The 22,770-nt window shown below is 38.9% G+C and overlaps 1 protein-coding gene across 2 annotated transcripts in view; it reads right to left on the reverse strand.

The window, feature by feature from the left end:
• Nucleotides 1-21,323, reverse strand: part of Fife (regulating synaptic membrane exocytosis protein fife) — a 128,648-nt gene extending 107,325 nt beyond the window's left edge. The window contains exons 1-2 of one of the 2 annotated variants that reach the window (XM_086911695.1): nucleotides 21,289-21,323; nucleotides 20,812-21,032 (exon numbers count right to left, since the gene is read on the reverse strand). The gene's annotated coding sequence lies outside the window, so the exon portion shown is untranslated. Of the gene's footprint in view, nucleotides 1-20,811 lie in introns of both variants that reach the window. The other variant, XM_086911694.1, reaches the window with a different exon arrangement.
• Nucleotides 21,324-22,770: the final 1,447 nt, after the last annotated feature.

The raw sequence follows: 22,770 nt of genomic DNA on the forward strand, positions 1-22,770 counted from the left end.
GTAATTTCATCGATTTTCTTATATTCCTTTCTCACGAATTTACACCCTATATTATTTCCCCGTTAAAACCGTTCCACGTTCAACTTTGTCCTATGTCTCCGATAGTTTTCGAAATATCCCCGGTGAAACTTTTAAAGGAAACTTTCATCCCTTAAACTTGCATTAAGAAAGAAAAAAAAAATTGCTATCCTTTACTTTTGCGTTGCCTTATATGAAACTCATAAAGTTTCATAAGGATCAAGATTTAGGTTAGTTTTACTTTCTTTCGCGAAACATCCTTATTTGTTATTATCCGGAGAAAAATCAGGCTCGGAGTAATCGATTTTTCAAAATTTATATTTACCATTATACCGTGTTTTAAAATTTAGAATATTTTTTTTTTTTTGAAAGAAGAGAAGAAGAAAGAATTAAAGTGACATCTTTATTTTAGTGAATGATAAAATATAAAAGATGGAAGAATATATCTAATTATCAAATACTTTGACCGCCTACATCAAATTGCATCAGGAAGACTTAGAATTGGATAAACCAGATCGCTGTTAATGCATATTTAATTTCAAAATCCAACCCATTAATCTGCGATATCCGCAATTGTCAAGTTACTGTGTTCTTTCTAAATTGTTCTAAATATAACATCTAGAACAATTGAAAATGCTTCCTCTTTTCTGAAAGACACGTCAATTTTTAACAAAATATAATTTGCGAATTTCTCTAGTAATGATAAATATATAAAAAGGAAATATATATAACGTCTGACTCTCCTCTTAGCAAACAATTTATTCTTACGATTCGTTATAATGAAGATATTAAAAAATCTTTCATTCTTCGTTCATATTTTAAAAATCTACAACTAAAAACGGATTAAAACGCCAGTCTATTATTATATTAAATTCTTCGTTCATCTCGTTTCGAATAATCCTTTCGAAATAATCAAGTGAAAATACTTTTAACGCGCGAGAAATTGAAATAAAAAAAATCCTGCCTAAAAAAAAAAAACAACTATCGAATCTCTTTACCCTTCAAAAAAAACCTGCAAAATCAAAGCGCCGATACTTTTGGCGTGAAAAATTATTTCCATCCGATTAACTTGAAAACAAATCATATTAAATTCGTCGTGAATCCATTTTTCAATGGGATCAAAAAGAAAATTCGCGAAACGAATCCCTTAAATTCTTAAATTCTCTAAAATTTCGCTAAAAAAAAAAACGCACGCGCGTAAAAATGAAAAAATTATTCCCATCCGATCCAACCGACCCGTGCAAAATGATAATCGAGAGATGAAAAAACAATCGAGAAAATTCCCTTCCACCGAAACCGCGAAAAAAAAAAACGAAAGCGAAGCAACGTGTAACGGCGCGTAACACGGCAAACAAGGTAAACGATTGAATCGAAAAGTTATCGAGACACGGAATCCGGTTTGGAAAATATCTCGCGACTCGATTCCGCGCGTTCGCAAATCTCTCCTCTCCCGCGCCAGATCACCACTTTGTCAGGGAACAAAGATTCGTCTCGTCACAGTTTTTCGAACTGTGGGAGAGAGAAATGGGATTACGATCTCGCTTAACAGCCAAACTGAAATTTATGTACGTCGTATTCATCGAGAGCCGCCCTCCCACTTTTCCCGCCACGTTTCGCGAAAAGAGAGCAACGCGGAGAGGAAGAAGAGGAGAATAGAGGAATAGAGATAGCTTCGACCAATCGAACGCCTCGTTTCTCGTGACGAGGATGAATTGAATAACGAGTCGGTAATTGGAGTCGGTGAATGATTTCGAAGCTTCTAAAGAATTCGTAAATAATTGTGTACAAAATGTAGAAGTATTATTATTGACGATATCGCGTCGCGGACATTTCTGATTTTTATGCATATGGAATTTTTCAAATATTATTCGAATTCGCAATAGAATAAGAGAGATGTTCTATTATTGGGAATGGTCGTTAGAGAAATAATTATTGACGCGTATATGACGAGGAAAGTGATTTTACGGTGAAATTCAAAGTTATTCGGAAATTCGTGAGAGAGTAATTAGAAAAATTGTGAAAATAGTATAGAAAGTATAATGTTGTCAAGGTAGGAAATAGAGATCGCGTGTCGCGGAGACAATATCACGGGTCGTTACGTGTAGGAAATTCGTTTTTTACGCGTTGACAATGGAAGGGAGCAGCATAAATCTCGTGGAACAAATGGCCGCGAAGATTTTTACAACTTTCGTGATCCCGTTTAGCCGGCGCGGAAATGACGGCGCGAAAATCCTTTTTTGATTGAAAGGATCGTACTTTCATGGATGGACGAGGTGGTTTTTGTTTAAAAAAAAAAAAAAAAAAACAGAGAAAATATAACGGAAAGACTGGAAGGGAAACGGAAAGAGAAGGATTTGCCACTTGCGATTTTTGCATAATAAATACTTTTAGTAACGTGATATTGTCCTGGAATGGATAATGAAGGAATTATTACGTTTTTCTTTCTTCCTTTTTTTTTTATCATTACGTTTCGCGATATAAATAATTTCGTAAATTAATTGCTTTTTTTTAACGCAAAAAATTCATGAAAAAAACGTCTCTCTTGACGTAAAATCGGAATTTCAAAGGATGAAAACGATTCGGAATTAAAATCTGTTCCTCTGTTACTATTCGCCATTATCTCCTCTCTCTCTCTCTCTCTCTCTCTCTCTCTCTCTCTCTTCTCCAGATTCGCGAATGTACATAAAATCGCCGGAAATAAAGTTAGTTAAACGGATTTCGTTCCCGAGTTTCGAGGAGGTGGAAAAAAAACGGGATGCAGGGACCGTATTAAAATACCCATGTCGAGTTATACGTTGTCGAAAAAGAAGAAAAAAAAAAAAAAAAAGAAAAGAACGAATTTCAGCATATACTTACTCGGCTGTTGTACGTAACGTTGTTGTCGTACACACAGTCGACAATTTTACAATTCGAGCGAGTATTTTTTTACAATACTTTTCACGGTGAGTGAGAATCCCTTTTTTTTTTTTTTTTTCGCCAACTACTTTTAATCGGAAAGGAAAACTTTTTTAAAAACTTTTTTTACCCGTTTAACGAAGGAATTTTCGATGAACGTAACGGAGAGAAAGCAAGAATTTCCCACAGAGTGACAATGATACGAACGTTCGTGCACGCGCCAGAGTAATTCATTCTCGAAAAGAGTTTCAACGGTGGGCGAGGAGAGGTATTTTTTAGAAAATTTGGAGCGAGCTTGACAACGTTATTACGCCATAAATCAACAGATTTTGCGATTGAATCCGATTTTAAAAGTTAAGTTACCGATCGATATCGAGAAGAAAACGTTACATTAAGACAATTTTTATTTCGAAAATTGACCTCGTTCGTTTCGTATGCGGGAAGCGCTTCGCGCTCTCGCGAAGCTACTTGTTTTTCGATATTTCGGGAAACGGATCCCCTGAGGTCGTTCGCGGTTGGAATTACAACGAGGGTTTACCCCGTTTTCCCCGTTTTCCTTCGAATCCATTTTCTATTCAAACGTGGAAAGAGGGTGAAAAAAAGGAAAAGAAACAAAAAAGATAGATTCAATTCGTGGAGAAATTTAGCGGCATCGCCGATCGTAATTGCACGCACGTCTTGCCGATATATCTCGCCCTTTAAAACGGGGAATATTTTCTCGAGACAATGCCGCATTTGTTTTTATCATCTCTTAGAAAAAAAAAAAAGGGAGGATCCTCTCTCGAAAGGGGGACGATCGCTAAAATATTCTACGAATAAAGGTTGCCACTTGGTTTGAGCGAGTTTTATCGTTCGAGGTAAGAGGAGGGAGCTCCAAAAAATCGATTTTCACGCTATTTATACACACAGATTTGGATTTATATTTTTTCGTAGAAGAAACTCGTTTTCTCTCAAGTTGTAATATCGCGTTGTTGCTGTGCGAGATATGCGTGCACTTGTTAAAGAAAAAGCAAGGAGATCGCGGAGAGAACGATTCGGAATGGTGGATGTTGACGAAACAATGCAATCAAGCGCAAATTTTCAAACAGAGCCAGAAACTCCGCCGCTAAACGTTAAACACTAATTTTCCGAAATCGGATAAAACTAACTTACACCAGACCTCTCTCTCTCTCTCTCTCTCTCTCTTCAGATCTCAAACTCTCCCGCGTGTAATCTGCGTTCGGTGAATTTCCCTGTGAATAGCTAACGAGAATTCCGCTTCCCTTTGAGAGTTCGCCCTTTTCGCCGCAAATCTCTCCTTCATTCTTATCCTCTTAAATAAAAAACAAAAAGGGAAAGAAAAGAGAAGAAAGAAGAGACTTGTATCGAACGATTTTCCACCATCACGGATGGAGAAATTAATCGTGGATACGGAATATTTGAGAAAGAAATTGCTAGAGAGTCTGATAATTACGAAGATGTAATTGTAATATATTATATATTCTACGGAAGGATTGATATGGAGGGAAGATCTATTGTTAAAAGCAAAAAAAATATGACAACTTCGTAACAACTTTTCGTATAATTTAATTGACGTTTCGAACAAATAATTGAGGTAACTTTATTCTCAACTTGAACCGTTTATTTTCCTTCACGTTTGGAAACTATATATACTCCTCTTAATTTCTTGAATACTTCCTCCCTCCCCCTCAAGAAAAAGAAAAGAAAAAGGAAAAACGATTAGCGAAAAACGAAATTTCTTAAATACCCCACATTTTTAAAACTCCTCGAGAAATAATTGAAGTAACTTTATTCTCAACTTGAACCGTTAATTTTCCTTCACGTTTGGAAACTATATATACTCCTCTTAATTTCTTGAACACTTCCTCCCCCCAAGAAAAAGAAAAGAAAAAGGAAAAACGATTAGCGAAAAACGAAATTTCTTAAATACCCCACATTTTTAAAACTCATATTCTTCACGTGAATACTCTATATATATATATCCATAGCCATAAAATTGTTAAAGTTGAACGCGATTCGAATTTCAAGTGGAAAATATGGAGCGTGGGGTCCCAAGAGGAGGATGATCGGCCGCGTCAAAGAGTTAACGAGTCCGTTAACGATGGCTCCATTAGCGATCGAAGAAAAAGGTCGGTCGATTCGAGGGCGCGACAATCGTATCGAAGGGCGGCCACCCCCTTGGAGTGGATAAAGATCGGTCGGAGAGGAATGATGGACGGAGAGAAGAATATTTGGCCGCGATAAGACCGTCGTAAAAGCCGTTTGGAGGAGAATTGGGCTGGCTCCCTCTCAAGAAGCGTTTACACGACTCATTGAAAAGTTTCTCGCGCGAACTAGAAGGATCTAGCGTGACTTTGGAACGTTACGTTGCAGAATTGCAAAAAAAAAAAAAAACGTATGCGCTGCGATTTCCGCACGAAAGGGTGGCTAAATTCATAACTCGAAACTCAAAGTTTACTCACAAATAATCTCGTTGAATAATTTCTGATCTTTTTTCAAAGCGGACCTCGATCGTTTCAAAACGAGCGTTGCTATTGTATTCGAGCTTTCTCTCCGTCTCGTTTTGAATAAACTGTTAACAAGTTGGGGAAGAATTGGAGGAATACTTTCCATCGTGTTCTTTTTAACAAGCACGAGGCGGGAATACGAGGAGCGAATGAAAGCGGCTGTTGGGCGGCTGTTCGCGATCGATCGAGCCGCGCGAAATATCGACGAGACTGTACATCCGTGACAAGTTATCGAGCACGTTTCGAACACATTTACGGTCACGAGAGAAAATTTAACTCCACCCAAGTTTCGACTTGTGCGTTTCATAATCGGGCAGCGGTTCGAACCGTTATTCCGCTTCCTTGACTCGGCCGTTCTGTTTCTCAGTCAGAGGATGCGTGTTTCCATTCCATTCCAGTATTATTGCACTTCCCCCGTTATTGGGATCCCAGTTTATCCCGGGCAGAGAGAGAGAGAGAGAATCGAATCTCGGGGATTAGAGGAACGAACGATTTCTTTGGCTGGCTTCGTTACTCGAAATTGGACTCGAGGATCCGACAAATAGCAAACATCCTTCCAATATCCGTTATTTTTACTTTGATCTTGAATTTTCTCTTTAAAATCGTACGTAAAAGTGGAGGACATTTGGCGCTCATTTTCGAACGGAGTAATAATCATCGAGCGTTTCCTTTTTTCCGAACAATTTTGATAAAATTTATATTTATAACGAAATTCTGTTTCATCAAAGTAAAATTAGTTTGAATCGTTGTATGTATAATTAATTGCAAGAAATTTTTTTTATTCTCTGTTCACGACTCACGTGGAAACTCGATCTTTCGAAACATCTTACACGACAAATACGATCGATCGAACGAGAAATCGATGGATCGATGGCGAGGACGCTTTTTATTCGATCAATTATTACTGATTGGCACAACAGATACGATCGATTTTGCCTTCGTGGACGATAAAGTTTCCAAGTTATTTTATTAGGGGAAGGTTATATACATTCTCGATATTCCGTTACGAAGTTTCGAGAAAAATAAAATTCAAGTAACTACTTATTCTAAAAGCGCGTTTCTTCCTTCTTAATTTAAAAATTAAGAAGGGCGAAAGTAGCGGTAAATCATTCTGACGTAAACACGTTACGTTAAATTTATCCGATAACATCGTCCGACGTTAATAACAAATGGATTTCCAAGTGTATGGAAACGCCTTCGCAGTTTTTTTTCTTTTTTTTTTTTTCTTTTCCTCGAGATCCATCGAGAAATTGAATTTGCTATCGGCAACGAGCGTTTAACTTAACCGTTATCCGCGAAATTTCCCAATTAATTTTCATTCTTTGAAAAAGTGAAAAAGGTAAAAATACCTTTGAGAGGCGACCACTTCTTTCGCCAGTGGTTCATCAATCGTCGGATTTATCATTTCGCATCGAATGCCAAAACCGGTCCACAATTTCATTTTGGATGGGTGGAGGAGGAAACATTATACCGCCGTGACGCGAAAGTATTAATAATATTTACAAAGTGTTCATAGTTATTCGATTATCTTACGGGTTGTGAACGAAAATTCTATTATCCGTTGCACGAAAATATTTTGTAGTTTCGTTCAGCTTTGGTGTGTAATAAACGTTGGCATCCGACCGATTAATTAAAAAACGTTGCTCGTAGTTACCCCAATTATTTACCGTCCAGTCGAGGAACAAAAATTCTATTTTGTTACGCGAAAATATTTCATGATATTTCGCCCTCACTTACCATGAATATATTAAAAGTCGAATTAAAAGCGATTAAATCGATAAATACGAAACATTTGATCCTTTTTATTATCTTCGATCTTTGAGCTGGAAATTAAAAAAAAAACGTTTTTTAGTTTACTCGTGAATAAAAAGAGAGGGTTTTCTTTTTTTAGCATTTCAACGTAAGAATTTAACTCGGATGGATGATAATCGTTTGAAATTTCTTTCGAGGAAACGTTCGCGATGAGAATCTAAAGTAAGATAAAAACAGCCATTTGCCTCGGATCGTTTCCATTCGAGCTTGTTAGTCTATCCTGTTCTACTATTTTCTTTTTTATATTTTTATAATATATACGCTCTTACATTTTTTTTCTATGTTTTTGGAATGTTTTCTTTCTTCAAAAAAAAAAAAAACGAAAGAGAAAAAAAAAACATTCTAAAGTCGAGATTTATGCACAGTTGTATAAATTAATCAAGATGTCTGATAGACGACATCGTTATTTATCTTATTTGTATTTGAAAAGGGAAAAAAATATCAAAGAAAATGTTCTCGATAAGATAAAATGCGAAGCAAAAAAACGCAATGTCGAACTTTATCGAATATACAATTATATTTACGATCATTCTCCGATTCAAAACGGAAATAAAACAATAAATGACACGATGTATTAAAAATTAAATGTCGATATTACAAAATACACACATACATGCGTGAGTGAAAATTATATATATACGATACTTATTTCCATAAATTCAAATATTCCATTCGACGATTACTTTCCACGTTCGAACAAACGTATCGATAAACACCTGTCGTAAAACACACGCACACGCGCGCGCACAATTCCTGAGAATTCGAGTTTTCGACTGTTTTATATGCAATCCAATACGATATTGTGATATCTTATACACAGTTTTATATCCGCAGGGAGGAAAGATGACGACGGGAGGGGGGCGAAAAAAGAGGTAACTTTACTTTATCGTTTTAATTTAAATTTATCCGAACGTGTTTCTAGATTTTTATATATTCCATTCTTTTTGTTGATTTTATCTCGATCGTGAAAACGCTTGACGAGATAGAGCTTATTGTACGATCTGATAAATTAAACAACGGAGTTAAATATCTTTTAAACTCGAAACGAAAATAAGGGAACGAAGGTAAGAAGTAATCATTCCAAATTTCATTTCGAGCTTTCAAACAATTTTGCGCGTATTCTTTCCAAAATTAAATATAATTTAACATCGTAGCTTCTTCCATTCTCTCTCTCTCTCTCTCTCTCTCTCTCTCTCTCTCTCTCTCTCTCTCTCTCTCTCTCATCCAAAATCCCCGATTTCAGATACCTGGATTTAAATCGGAGCTCGGGCACATTTGTCCTTGTCGCGGCTCTAATGCACCAGCCACAACCCGATCGGGGAAACATTAAATTTCTGGAGAAGTACGAAGGTGGAAAAGACGGAGTCGGTGGCTGTCGATGCGGTCGAGCAGCAGGGAAAAGGGATTGAATTTAACTTGCCCCTCCTCCCCCTCGAGTGCCACCGGCAAAGGGGTGGTTTCGAGGTCGAGGGCTGTCGACCGACCTCGACCGATCGATATAGCTACAGGTGTCCGAAACCCTATCCGTTCTGCTCCCGTCGGCGGAGAGAAAAGAAAAGAAAGAAAGAAAAACCGATGTTCGTCGCTAATTTCGAGTCGCGTCCCCTAATTTTTCTTTTTTTTTTTTTTTTTTTCTTTACCGTGTCGAGAAGTTTCGTTCGAGAGATCGAATCGAAATGGCGAATTACGCGTACAGTTACGCGTACGAACAACGCACGCATGACTCGTGGAACACAGCAAAGGTTCTTCGATCGATCTAGCTACAGGTGTTCAAAAGTATCGAGTTCCTCCACTCGTCGCTTGAATATGCGAAACGGTGCGCCTCGAGCGGCGCAGAAATACATATACATTTCCGTTGCTGTTTTTACAGTCCGGTGTCAAGTTACACCATCGTTCAAAAATACTTTGGCTTGGGTTAAGGGAGTAAGCTACGAGTAAAAGGATCTTCCTCCAAAACGTTTTATCGAAAATGATATATTTAAAAGATGTTCGATGAATTGTTTCGTGGAAAATTTATCTTATCAAGACGTGGTCTTAGAAATGCATTCTTCCAACGCTTCAGAATTTATATCACCACTTTGTAACTAACTAATCCTCTACCGTCGATCTTTCTTCCAAAGGATTTTATCCTCTTTTCTCGAAAATGATATATTTAAAAGATGTTCGATCAATTATTTTTCTGATTCTGTGAAAAATTTATGGCTCGAAGCATGCCTATGTAAAGTATGTAAAGTATTCTTCAGAATTCATATTACGACTAACTCTCCGCTCTGGACAATTCTCTAGTCAACTCTGGACAAGTCTCCGACTTTGGCTTTCCGTGAATGGTCTTTATCGGTTGGCGAAACTCTCCGTTTCCAAGAACGTACGGGCACCCGTGAAAACTCGGTTGGACAACTACTTCGGTTGGGATAGATATATCTGGTAATTGGTCGTGGTTGACCAGAAACTTTATCTCCGTCCGATTTATCTCTCTCCCCACTCTTCGTTTAAATGGAAACGCGTATACACATATATCTCTTTGCTCCGTTTATTTTTATTATTCTCCCGGCTCTCCAGACATTTGATGTCGACAAAAAAAAAAAAACGTCCTCCAACTCTGGAAAAAAAAAAAACTTTATTCGAGGCGGCATTAAATAAAAATGTCCGATTCCAATTTTCCGCTCCCCGCGTGTTCATCATGCCGCAAATTGCACTTTCAGCCTCATCAAGCATTTTTTTTCTTTTTTTTTTTTTTTTTTTATCGATGAACGACGCTTGAAAACGTTCAAAACAAACGAACGTCCTTTTCCGGCTTTCGCAATCAAACGCCATACGCATCGGGTTCCCAGATATTTTCATGCACTTTAACTCTCGGCGTTTGCAATTGTTGCGAATGAAAAAGAGACGAATATACGCGTGATATATAATATGCGGGACAAGGAAATCGAAATCTCAAAATTTCGTTTCAATCGAACGAGTTGTTTCTTCCGGTATAAAATTAAAAATGAAAAGTCGAGAATCGTTTCGTCGAGTCGAAAATCAGCGTAAGAGAGGATCGAATATATCGATTAATTTATTCCGTTAACAACCAACTTTTCGTTTCGCGCTTTGCGTAACGCGAAATTCGACTCTTCGGTCGTTTTAATTGTCAATTACCCGGCAAAATGGAAACGGAATAATAAACGAGGAAGGAAATGCGATTACGCAACGAATTAATCTTAAATCGTTATGAGGAGAATCGTTACGTTCTCGAATGATCAGGAAGATTGTTATAAAAGAAGCTGTTGCTAATCGATATATAATAATAATTCGTAATCGAATGTCAAAGTTGGAAAAAAATCTTCCCCCTCCCCTTATCGAAGCGAAGGAGATATTTTTCCTGATCCTCTTCGAGACTTGTTGCGTCCTCCGTGAAAGGGTATGGGGCAAATATTTGATACAAGTATTTTATTTTAATAAAGGAATAATTCGAGGAACGCTTATTAACTTTCTTCGAATATCAAAGGGAATATTCGTCTTTTGATCAACGAATGCGAAACGTGAAATTTAATTAAAAAATACCGATTGCTTACAACTACGTATACACCGCTATACCACGACGCTGGAAATAAGCATATTTTCCATATTTCCTTTGAAAAAGAAATTACATAATAAACTTCCCCCATTTCGTTCCCTTTTCTTCCCATTCTCTGGATATTTAACGAGGGATAATTAGGGATAGCTTTACTGGTCGCTATAAAAAAAAAAAAAATAATATCCAGAGAAAAATAGCGAAAAGCGCAGAAAAATAAAAACAGGTTGAACAGTTCGTTTATCGCGTTGGCAGAGAGGGGTATGTATCAGACCAACGATAAATTTGTCCCAATAAAACAGGAAGCAGCAATATAAAGCCCAACCCTCGCGTTTTCCCTGCAGGCGTCTACACACGTACGTACACACGCACGCACGCACACGTACATACGTATCGACAAGAGTGTAAGGAAACGGCAAAGGACTCGAGGGTATATTCGGTGCAAGGGATATACGTACGAAAATGGTTTCTTTGATACACCGCTTCCCACTTTTCACTCGATCTAACAATAAATGAACGAACGTGGCTTCGCCACGCCCCTTCGCTTAGCTTTTCCCCCCGCGTCATTCAACCTGCCACAATTATGGAGGGAGGGAAAGGCGCATAAATATTAGCTTTCAAGCTGGCGAAAGAAACGCAAGAGCCGTGGAAAGAAGGAGATTTATTAGAGGCGCGCGTAGATCTGCCGATAAAATAACGTTTGTTCCTTGTTACTGGCTCGCGATTTTGTGATTGCGCGCGAGTCTACATCAAGGTTTCTCATAAGGAACGATGTAAGATTGTTCCTTTTCAATCTGTAGAATTGTAATTGTAACTTCGAAGGAAAATGAAAATCGAAAATGAAAGGAGCCTATATATATATATATGTGTGTGTTTCATAAATATCGAAATCGCGAGACAAAATCCTTTTATTTTAAAAAAAGAATTTCCTAGGATTTTTTTTAGGAATTATCTCTCTTCCGACTATTTCATTTTCCTTCTCGACTTTATTATTTATTCGATTGGAGCCACTCGCTGCGAGCTGCAAACGCGTGCAAAATGAAAAATCCGATTAAAAATACGATAGCGACGTTTCGAAATTTCCAATATATATACATACATTTCCAAAACTGTTTAAATAATAAATCCTGTCCGATCGATTTCACGATTGTTTCTTTTTTTTTTTTTTGACACGCCGTGTGAAAAGAACGAAATGAAAAAGGGGGAAAAAAAGAATTCGATTTCACGAAGAAAAATTGAACATCGACGGCAACGAGAAACACGAAAGATCCATTGCTCGAAACTGTTCGACAAAAAAACAAAACAAAACAAAACTTCTCGAGCCCCTTCCCTTCCAAAATTAAAGAAGAAGAACCGATCTCCCGACCAAAAAACCCTTTAACTCTCTCTCTCTCCCTCTCTCTCGTGACGTTTATTCGTCCTTGTTCCACCGATCGTCGAAGAAGAGAAATTTTTCGCGAACGGATCAAGTCTGTTTGTCTCCATCGTTGGCTTCGTTCCTGTATCCACTTCGCTCGCTCGTTTGCAGCCTAATTTCAGGGGTTCGAAGGCTGTGCGTTCGAAAGGCTGGAGAGAAGAAGAAGAGGGAGGGAAGGAACTGGGTCAACCGATCATCATCGCTCGCCTCCATATCGCGAAGAGAAGAGAAATAGGAAACGCAAGCGCGTTCTTTTATCGATCCTCCGTATCCTTGGAAAGGAAAAAAAGGGGGATGGAGAAGAAGGAGGAGGAGGAGGAGGAGGAGGAGGAGGAAGGAGAAGGATCCTCGAGCAAGCATTTCCGATCGAGTAATCACTCGGCGAAATTGTTGTTCTCTGTAGTCGACAACCGATCACGATAACAACCAACCCCCTGATTTGCATCGCGTACCACCGTTATTGCATCGTCCCTCTCCCCCACATCGCCTTCGGGGACGATGATTTCGTGTGCAATATGCAAAGTACATTCGATTCGTTAATTGACAGGCGAGGAAGAGAAAAGAGGGTGCAAGAATCGAAAGAAAGAAAATGGGTTTGGACAATTGTCGTGCAAAATATTATATTTTTCAAAGATTGATTGGTTGGTCGAATAATTATCCGTTGAAGTAATTTTCTTACGATTTGTTGCGAGTATCGTTTAAAAAAAAAAAAGGGAGTTGAGTATAAGTTCATAAAGGTGATGAATTTTTCCCCCCCCGGGAAAAAACACGGGATCTTGGAAGGATTAAATTAGAATTGGTTCACTTTTATTATATTAGAAGGAAATGTGGAGAATGTCGAGAATTTTGAAGGATCTTCGATTCGGTGGCCCCCGAGGCTGTAGACTCGTTCGTTATCCTGTTATCGAAATTCTCTGATAATCCATTATTCCATTATCCAAACGCTCTATTATCCGATCGGAACGTTTCCTTCTCTCGATAATAACTAATTAGACGGATACCGCGTTTCTATATATTTTTCTATAAAAAAAAAAAAAAAAAAAAAAATTATCTATTAAATCAACATGTCGAAATCTTTCGGATGTACGTTCCGTGTCGTATGTATATATGTGTTAACGCAATTATATTCGAACACGCGTCCGTTATCCAAACATTCCTCTGTTTGAATGTTTCGCTATCCAAACGTATTATTATCCAAGCAATATATTTCCTTCGTTGATTAATATGAAATTAATATACCCGTAACACGATTATCCGAATGATTAACATTTAAACTATTTCTACTATTTTCCAATATTATTCCACTGTCGAAACAATTTTACGTTGCACGAAAATGAATACACGTTGCTTCAACATAAATTTAATTATTTAAGACGAGGGAGGGAGGAGTTGAAAAATGCATATTTGATGCAAGAATCGTGAAATATCGTTAAAAATTATCTAATCTCGTTTAGAGATTACTTGAAAATAGAAACGGAATTCTAATTCAATCAGTTTGACCAACTTGTATGCATTATCGATAATGCAATTGTTAAGATTGATTAAAAGTTATAGAAAGTAGCAGTAACGCGCCTATTTATCAGGCGTTCGTAAGAAAATTTTCGACGAGAGAAATTTTCTTCCTTTCCTCTTCCCCTCAAGTTTGATCAAAAAATAGAAATAATATCGAGCGACCTACTCCACCGCGAAAATATCTTTCGTTTTATGAGCAACTGGAGAAAAAGTTTTTTTCCGAAAACCGGTGGACCGTTCGCACTAATTTGCATCTTTTGCGTCCGGTTTTGATTATTTTCTATTTCGGATATATTCTGAATAGATTTCTCCCGCTGTGCGAAATTACCGCATCCCTCCTCTCCCCTCCTCTCCAAGAATAAACTGAAAGTTTCATTTCCTTCTCTCCATTTTCCGTGAAATTAATTAAAATGATATATTTCTGTGAATAATTTTATTGAAATATATATACGTATGATTAAATATAATTTTAAATATATATATATATATATATATATAATTCATGTATTTTGAATTGAAAAATAAGGATCACTTTGCTCGAAACTTTTCCACCACGTATAATCGCAAATTGCACGCGTGTAGGCATTACACGGGGCAAGCTTAACGCGAATAAACTTGCGATGTCATAAATACATTAATAAACAAACAGTGGAGGGATGTTTCAAGATCAAATGTTATTACGATCGTGAAAGTAGCGGTAAATAGAAGCGATATTGCGCGAATCGTGAAACAAGGGTGGAGAGAGGGAAAAAAGGGGAAGAATGGGAGAAAAATGGACGAGAGGAAATGGCGAAGAGGTAAGGAACTGGGCCAACCGATGACCTTTTTGCGATAAGTAACCGGGGTGATACACGTCGCCGTGGAAGATTATAATTCCCCAGCCCTCTGAAATATTCATCGCTGACGGCGAGATGGCGAACCCGATTGATCGTTAAAATCCTGCAAAGTGTCGTTCGAAAAAAGAATTGTTATTTTTTTTCTTTTCTTTTCTTTTCTTTTTTTTTTTTTTTTTTTTCCTATATAATCTCGAACGAAATTTGAGATTTGACGAGAATTGTTGCTTCGTCAAATTAAGTGAAAAAAAAAAAAAAATTGATTCGAACGAAATCGTGGAACATTCGCGTTGTATCACGAATGAAGAGATAAAAGTTTTGAGGAGACGAAAAATCGATGGTTGTACAAGTTTTAGACGATTTCGCGTTCGAATAACTGTTCGCAGTTGAAGTGAAATGGAACGTGAACGATGAATTGTATTCCCGTATATAGAGTACGACGATGGTATCCAGCGGAACAGAATATTTCAAAGAAACAGCAATTTCACACATGATTTTATGAAACATTACCCTGCCAACCCTGTTTTATTTCACTTTCTTCATCCCCTTTCTATTCATTGTAAACGATGAACCGGGGAGAATACATAAAGGCGTGAGAATATACGATCGTCGTATGATCTTAAATAAATTAAAATTGTAATATTATTTCTCGCGATACGATAAACAAATATAAAATATAATTAATTACTTCTCTTTTGTACAAATTTTGCTATTCTTGCCGTATCGAGAACGTTTATTCGATATTTGTTAAGGAGAAATGATCCAAAGAGAAGAATATATGTATCTTTCGTCGTTTCGAAAATATCAACGAATAATGAACTGTATCAAAGAAAGTAACAAGTAAGTTGGAGCAAACTGATCAAGAAATACGGATTAAATTCTGCCAGACAGATATCCGATGAAACGTGTTCTCGCTGAAACACGTTGGAATCGTTTTCCAAAAGGACAGGATTCGCCTGATTCACTAATATCGCTTGCTAACCGTTTTTGAAAAACACAATACAATATATATATATATAGTAATGAAAAAAGTCGAGGGATTTAATTAAACGTTTCCTTTTAATAACACGCGTTATAACGAGTAAAAAAAGAGGGAGTCTGTTTCTCGTCTCGAGCACGCCTGTTAACGCGTTATACGTGTGTTACGATCGACTTGAACACGGTTGACGGCAAAGGCTGATACCCCGTTCTAGCCCGTGGCTAGAATGTCGTGATATCGATGCGTTAAGATGTCAATACGTCAATGGCGACATTGTTCGACTTTATACATAGCTGAAATTCCGAGAGGTTCGAGAGCAATGCTTCTACAAACTTTCCGTTAATTTACGAAAATGAGAAAGTGTCAATCTGTCAACGCGTCAAAGGTGTTTTGCATTATCGAGAGGTAAAGGGCCGGCTTTAAATCGTTTAAAAATCATGCACACGTCCAATTATCGGAAGACTTTACTCGAAAACAAGGTAAATTGCAGTTCAATTTACATCGAAGCTTTTCGAGAAATTCGAGACCTGGCACACCGTTGAACATCGGATTACCTGGAAAGATACAAAAATTGATCTACCTTATTCCATGTTGATTCGAAATCTTTCTGCTTTCATCCCGCTACTACTACGTTGAAACGTTAATTGCACGTTTTTCCTTCCCTCTCGTTAATTAATTCCCTTTTTTACCACGTTGGTGGTGTTCGATGGTCCATCCAGATACGCGCATTCGACGAGAATAAAGAATAAAAACGTTTCTCGCGTGAAACGAATAATAAAACGATTCGATTCGCTCGATGTTAATCCATTTGCTCGACAAAACTGTTTGCCCTCTGAATCTTGCTCGAGTTCGAGGCGACGCCATTTCGATTAGAGCAGTATTCTCGCCAGAGAATACGCAAGCCAGCGTGCGATGGTGATTCCACTGGTATTGCCGTACGACGTATAAACGTTCCACGAATAGCCTGCTGCCCGGTCAAATGTCAACCAACAAATCATTCACTCGAGCTAAAAATACTGTAAAAGGATCGTGTTCGTGCCCACCCACGCGGTATCCTGAACGTACAGGGGGTTTTGGATTCTCGAAAGGAGCGATTCTTTCTACGTGGCGGGAATCGATGAAAAAGCGAAAAGAGGAGAGAGAGAAGTTTGCTCGATTGGGGTTTGCTCTCCGGTATTATTTCTCGAGTCGCGGAAAGGAAGAGATGAAAGAGGCGCCATGCACAGCCGCGGGGTTTATTAAGAGGGGTGAAGAGAAGAATCGAGAAATACGCACGAATACGTTCCTCTCTCGCCCCTTTTCACTGTCACTGTCATCGATGCTCTTGCACAAATTGCTCGCCAACAATGGAAAACGTTCCGCTGCAATTTGCATCGCGATTACCTATCAGCAAGGAGAGAGAGAGAGAGAGAGAGAGAGAGAGAGAGAGAGAGAGAGAGAGAGAGAGAGAGAGAGAGAGAGAGAGAGAGAAAAGAAGGAATCGAGGAACTGGGGAGCAGTGTTTTTATAACGCGATTTTTGCAACGTGCTTGAATTTTTCTCGCTCCTTTTCACTGTCATCGATGCTGTTGGAAAAATTGCTTACCGACAATGAAAATCGAGAAGGGATGATTGTTTCATCGTGCACGTCTGTGAATTCGCTCATGAATTTTTCTCCACCCTTGTCATCCATGTCTCTTCCAAATTGTTCGTTCAACGAATATAGAAACGTTCCACGATTTAAAGAGGCGATTTAAAGAGATGGAGATGGAGAGAGGGAAATTCTTAATGGATTCGAAAGCAGCGATAACCCACGATTTATAACGTTCTGTGAATATTAAATATTTTTCCTGCCTTCGTCGTTCCTGTCATCGATGCTCTTGCGGAAATTGCTCGTCAAACGATGGAAAACGTTCCACCGCGATTCGCGACTTATCTAGCAAAAGCAGGGTGAAAAGAAAACGATTCTCTCCTCGATTTTATACACACGATTTTATTTAACGTCTTATTCAACGTTACGAATTTTTCTCGCTCCTTTTCACTGTCCTCGTCATCGATGCTTCTCGATTGTTCGCCAACAATTCGAAACAATTCGTCAATGATACGACGATAGCCCATAACGAATCCATAACGTGAATATTAAAAAATTTTCCTCATTCGATGTCTTATTCGATGCTCGAATACTTAATACATAATAAGCCCGATAATCTCGTATCCGTTCGTGAAAAGTCATCGATCAGAGGGTTTCGTCTCTTCCTCGATTGCCTGTACGCAGCAGAAACGAGTTCAGCCGCTTCTTCGAGCGAAAGAAGACCGTTCGATTCATTCGCGCAAAGGGAAACGAATTCCTCGAAGCGCGATGGAAACCTTTCGTCCTCCCGGTTTGCGTTTTCGAGATTGTAAAGTTCGAGTTACTAAACTCCGTTACACGTATCCGACGGAGGAAACAATCGAGGACTAAGCCGCGATACTTTTCAACCACTCGTTAACTCGCCACCGAGTTTTCGAGAGAGAAAGAGAGAGAAAAAGAAACCTCCGCGAAACGTTTTGCTACGTTTCTTTCAACCGTGCTCGAAAGTTACAAAGTCGTGTAGCCAAGAAATGGCGTAATTTCGTAATTTTCTCCTTCCTTTCTGCGTTGGATAAGCTTGGTCTCCACCTCTCTTTGCGCACGAGATTCCGAATTATTGCAATCTTATCAAATTGATAAATTTGACGTTCGTTGTTTTTAACTCTCTAACGAAAATTAATGTCGGCTGTTAGGCGCGCCTTATATTCGGCTTTATAGATTTTTATAGCGCGTATGTCGAGGGAAGGTAAAAATATCTCGCATCTATTTTCGCAAAGTGTTCGACACAAAAGGTCACGCTGGAATAAGATAAGAAAGAAAGGTATCTGAGGAAGGATCGGGGGAAACGATGATACGCCGGGTTGATAAATTTGAATAAAAAAAATAGAAGGCCGGAGAGAAAGGGGGAAGGAATAATATTTTGAAACGATGAAAAATTGTCGTAAATCCGGCGAATAATTCGATTTTCATAAACAAAAACTGATCGGTAAAGATAATACCGGTATTATATTCAAAAGCTCCTCCTACGCATCGAAAATTTAAATCGGATCGAGGGGATAAATCGGTTCGAAAAATTCTAACGCGGAAACTTAATCTTGAGCGTAGCCCCCGATCCGCCGTAAACTTTCCTACGTGACGATAAAAACGTAGGAAAATTTCCATCCGAGGAGGAATCTAGCAGAGCCTTGGCGCGCGACCAGCCCGCCACGCGATTTCCGTCGGCGAGAAAAATCGAACGAAATCCCCCCCCGCGGAAAATTACGAAAAGATTATTAATTCGCTAATTAAATTGTAATCCACGTAACACGCTTTTCTGATCGTTCTTATCTCTTGTTCAAAAATAAAGGTGAGGATATTTTTCATCCAAGTTGATATAATTTTTTTTTATTTTTACGCCTGGCTTCTTTCTCTTCGTTCTGTTTTATTACTTTATTTTCCTTCGTTATATTTTGTCGTTATAATTAAACATTTTGTAACGCAATGGAACACGCTCGAACGAGTACAAAGGAAATATATATGTAAAGAAATTAGAATAACAAATATTTCGATAATTTTTCATTACATAATTTAAATGAAAAATATTTGAAAAAATGATGTATCCGAAATTCGTAATTTTATAATGTTCCACGAGTCGCTGTATTTCGGTGCAATTGGGATTAAATTGGTTGTTATATTTTTTCCTTTTTTTTTCTCTCTCTCTCTCTCGATAAAATTCGATACAAATTTTACATTATAACAGGAAACGAATGCGCGCATCAAGTAAAATTTTTAGCAATAAAAATAAATAATCCTTTGCGGATTTTAATAATGTTCCGTTTTATATGAAACAAAAGGGATGAATATAGGCCAACACGAAAGTTTATGCTATCAAAAAGATTGCCGATATAATTGCAAAATTCTTCTGGTTCGTAATTTCTGATTCGTTGTTCTTCATCAACGCATCTTTTTTAACCAATATTACACATTAAATATATTAGAAATTAAATTTTCCTTTGTCGTATCGTACGATACGTGTCGCAAAATGCTCTCGATTCCGTTTAATGCGGATATCCATATCACACGCCGAACTTCATTTACCAAGAACAAAGCTGCTGCCTTTTACGCGAATTGTATGCACTATCGTTCACAGATCGTTAAACACTCGGTCCACTTGGAATAGAATTGCGACGAACATTGTAAATCCTAATATAAATCTATCGAATCACAAAATGGTCGGATATTTGTTTCGAAGTATATACATATTCATTTATACAAATTTATCATATTTTACGATAAAATAATAGATAAATCTTTAAATTAATTGTAATAAATAAATATCGTTTCATAATCCGATATTTTAATAAACGCCACAACGTTGAAAAAACGGACAAATATCCTCGAATGATTTACGAATCTTTATCGACCGTTATAAATCGTGCGTCGATACTGCGAATAAAAAAAAAAAAAGAAAACGGGATCGCTCTCGAATTATTAATTTACTCTTTATTAACTCGCCAACACGACCTGTTACACGCGTCGCGCGCATTGATTACACATTGCGACACGTCACCCGCATACGTGCCCTCCCGTTAACATTAAAAATAAATACACCACTTTCGCCCTCGCGGTCTTCCATCTCCCTGCTGCGACACACGTAATTTCGCGAGTATATTTTTCGAGTCGAAACGAACTCGTACGAAGCGAAGGCGATCCGAGGCGATAAGAGAGATCGTGGACAGGACGGAACGTTCCCCGGGAGTTAGGGGAAATTAGGGGCGGAAATTGGTCGATTAAAACGATGGATCAATTTCATTTGGAAATTACGCGTTGCACGCGTAATGGCTCACACGGAAAACCGCATTCCGTGGGATCGAAGCGTGAATTTTCGAAAGACGGGAAGGGAGGGAGGGAAGGCTCCCGATTCTCCGATTGATTAGCATCGATTTCGCTATTCAAATGGCCACACGATGAAAAACACGCATCCAACCATTTTCAATTATCCACATCTATCATGCGAAAACATTTTCATTCCGTTCAACAATTTCCAGTCTAATTCCGTGGTATCGCCGATCGAAATGCGATATGTATACGTATAACGAGAAAAAAAATTGCTTGATCAATCTCACGCGAAAATTAATTAAGGTGAATCGAGGTCGATTTATCTCGAAGAATGTAAGAGGAGGGAGGAAAGGAGCGCAAGCGGTGTGGAGGAAAGGCGCGAAAGCTCTCTTTTAAGAGAAGTGGCGGAATGACCAACCTGTTACTTGAAAGCTGCGGAAACTTGCGAGCGGGGAGTTGTGCGTGCGTTCTTTCAGCTGCCCCTCCGGATGGATACACGTGCTCCCGTATATATATTCCACGAACGTACGTGGCCGAGTAAGTAGCGTGTATCTACGTGCGTGTCTTTTGCTCTCTGTCTCTCGACTGTCTCCTTATCGCGGAAACACACGTTCGTCCTACTCCGTACTTTCGTACCTGCTACGCGTATGTACACTATGTATAACGTACATGTATATATATATATACATATATATATATATGATATATATATATATACGTGTCTCTGTATACGTGTGTATCAATTCAAAGGTACAAGGTGTGCCTTGTATATACGCGGAAAAAAGAGACGGTGCGCATGCCCGCGTTATTAGAACGCGAAAAGGAAAACTCGCGGCGTAACAAGTCCGACTGTTGGCGGAGGATGGGGGGAAGAAAAAAAAAAGTAGAATATCACCGCGATATCGAGAGCGACGATATCGTCGGGCAGGCTGCCCGGCTTGCACTGCCCGGGTCTCCTGTTTCTCCCACCGAGCGAACCACTCGCCCCTCCGATCCCCGTCTCTCCCGGCTCTCCTTACGCCCCCCTCGAGCGCGCCTGCCGAAAAAGCTCGCCTATTCCACCTTCACCCTACCTTTCACCCCTTTTCATATACTCCTTTTTCCCTCCCTCTCTCTCTCGTCCTTTTCGCTTCTTTCACAGTCTCCCTTCAACGTTTATTCCCCTCTCTCTCTCTCTCTCTCGTCACCAGCCAGTGCGACTTCAACTCGCAGAGACTCTCCGCGAACCGAACGTCTCTTCCCATCCACCGATGGTGTCCTCGTCGATCCTCGTCCTCCCTCTTTCTTCCCGCATTCTCTTCGCGAGACGTCGTAGAGAGAGAGAGAGAGAGAGAGAGAGACGCAGCTCAAGGCGCAAGCTCGTCCTTCGTCGTCTCTCGCGCGACGAGAGAAGGGAAAAAAAGAGTGGGTCTCGTGTCGGGCGAGAGTTTCACCAGGAGGAGTATCCTGCTCCTGGAAGGGCCCAAGGGAGCACAGCCGACGACGGCTCCCTTCCCTTATTCGCGCGCGATTTCACGCACGTGGATGGAACGCAGGGGGATTGAGATGAGATCGTCGAGCACTCTCCACGGGGCAACGCGAAATTTGTCTCGAAATTTTCTTCCTGTTTCGATCGATGATGATGAAGAAGAAGAAGAAAGAGCGGGATGATCCTTGCGATCGAAATCGAATTCCTATCTGTTTTAAAAAAACGCAAACGATGGACGATTGTTTCAAGATACGGGAATGTGATGCATGTGTCGTCGATAAACGGTTACGAGATCATTGTTCATGGATCGATTCGCGTATCTGAAATAAAATTTCTCGTCGAAAGCTTAACAACAAGTTGAATTCGTGGTTTCCACTTTTTGTATATTTATATATATTAATGCTTGAACTCTCTTCTGATTTTTGAAAAAGAAGGGAAAATTGATGACGCGAAAAAAAATTCTTTGCACTTGGGCGCATTTTCATCGCAATCACCGTTCCTCTCGAAATTGACTTCTTCGCTTCTCTTCTCGTGTATCAGCGAAAAAACGAACAAGGGAGCGTAGGTCAAAGGGACAAAAGGAGACAAAAGGCTGCATCTCGGGAGTCAATTGACTGGAAAGTTCTAGCAATGAAACCTGGGTAAAGGTAAATGCGTGAAAAACAACGCGTGAAATAGGATTTTTAGCCACGATGGGGTTTATTGCAAAAGTTCACGAATACATTACGTGTATACAGAAATTCACAGAAATTGTTGGTCACCAGCTTTGTAAATTAATACATACGTGGAAAAGTCGAAATATTTCTCGCCTACGTCAATTTTAAATAATTGACATACTCATCTCTAAACTAATTAATAACATTCGTCGTGAAAAATCTTCTTTTAATTTTTTTCCTTTTTACTTCTTTT

The sequence above is a fragment of the Apis florea genome, unplaced genomic scaffold, assembly GCF_048593485.1.
Source record: "Apis florea isolate Af1SG1 unplaced genomic scaffold, ASM4859348v1 contig_3367_pilon, whole genome shotgun sequence".
Lineage (NCBI taxonomy): Eukaryota > Metazoa > Arthropoda > Insecta > Hymenoptera > Apidae > Apis > Apis florea.